This window comes from Mobula birostris, chromosome 11 (assembly GCF_030028105.1).
Source record: "Mobula birostris isolate sMobBir1 chromosome 11, sMobBir1.hap1, whole genome shotgun sequence".
Lineage (NCBI taxonomy): Eukaryota > Metazoa > Chordata > Chondrichthyes > Myliobatiformes > Myliobatidae > Mobula > Mobula birostris.
The window spans coordinates 2482664-2484267 of record NC_092380.1 but is presented as its reverse complement, the minus strand read 5'-3'; positions in this window follow the sequence as shown (position 1 = coordinate 2484267).

Sequence of the window (1604 nt, the reverse complement as noted above, 5' to 3'; positions counted from 1 at the left end):
TTCTGTCTCCACATTAACATCTCCACAGGGACTAATCGGGGTTCATTGCAGTGTTCTGATCCCTCTTTGCACCACCATGGAGACTGCTGGGACCTGGCAACCCTGGACATCCCACACCCTGCTGTTGGAGGGGCAAGGTAGTACAGTAGTTCAACACAGGAATGCAAGTCACATCCCTCCTCACTGCTAACCATTTTTACAGGTGCTGCCATGTGAGGGCTGGACAGTACAGGTTGCCTTTACCAAAACATCAGCACCTCTTATTTTCACTCAGTGCTGCGGGTCTAAGGCCAGACCCTGAAGTTCCCATGTCCTCCACTGCAGCTGCTTCCAGTCATACAGCCTCCTTCCTTTGTAGTCTCGATGAAGGGTCCCCTCCCATAGCTGCTGCCCAACTTGGTGAGTTTCTCCAATGTTTTCTGTACATTTAATAGCAAGAGGCTTAACAGTATTAATGTATGTAGGGATCTTAAATTCTCTAACGGGCCAGTGTTCCTGCAGGCTTCAAGGCAATCACAGACATTCCAGTGCACAAGAGACAGTGCTGCTCCCTAGGCCTGTGCTGAGCCCACTGTTTGACTCATGACTGTACTGCATCTAGCTCAAAATGCATCGTTTGCTGGTACAGAAGTGGCTGGCCTCATTAATGAGTTGGGATACAGAGAAAAGGTAAAAGGATTGTCAACTGTAGAAGAACAGCCTGAGACTTGCTCTCCATTGTACATCCATGGCTCTGCTCTGAAGAGCACAAACCCTCATTAATCAAGAAAGCTAAAAGCACCTACACTTTCTGAGGAGATGGAGGCATGGAAGGTACCAGTGGGAGTGATCAATGTGTAGATTGGAAGCAGCAAGGGATCAGGTGAAAACCACCAGAAGGATCAGTGGGGTCTCCCCCCCCAAACCCCATTTATATCTGTAAATAACATCAAAACAGGACAAGTGGTGCAGCAACATCAAAGAGGAAAGACCTGCAGCATTGTTGAGAATCCTCACCACCCATCCATAATCTTTTACCCATTACTGTCAGGAAGGTGGTGGTGTATCAGGACAAATGACAGACCTAGGTCACAGCATCTTCCCCAGTCTGAATACCCTGCCATCACTAAATAGTGAGCAGTTCACGTGCATTGTGAATGATACATTTGTTTAATTTTGCTTCGTGCTGTGTGTGATGCTTTATAGATGCAGCATGGTCCAGAGCAATGTTACTGTTTGGTTGTATACAGGTAGTCGGATGACAATAAACTTGACCTTGTATCCACACAGCCGAGGTGGACACCATCAGGAATCTTGTCGAATGCCATTCTAAAATCCACATACACTGGCCATCAATTTGTTTGGTAACAAACTCACTCAAGGTCGATGAGGCTGAGTTGACTATTGCCAATTAGACTATACTATTAAAGCCTGAAAGCACATAACACCAGACTCAATGATAGCTTCGAACTCCAGAATGGACCGCACACGCACACAAACAAAATCTGCCCTGTCTCACTCAGGATTGGTGGCTGTCTTTCCTGATAGCTTTGCCCAGAGAGGAGTCCATTTGAACACTGACAGGGAAAGGCATGTCTCTTTTCTGGGAGAAGTAACGAGAGGAG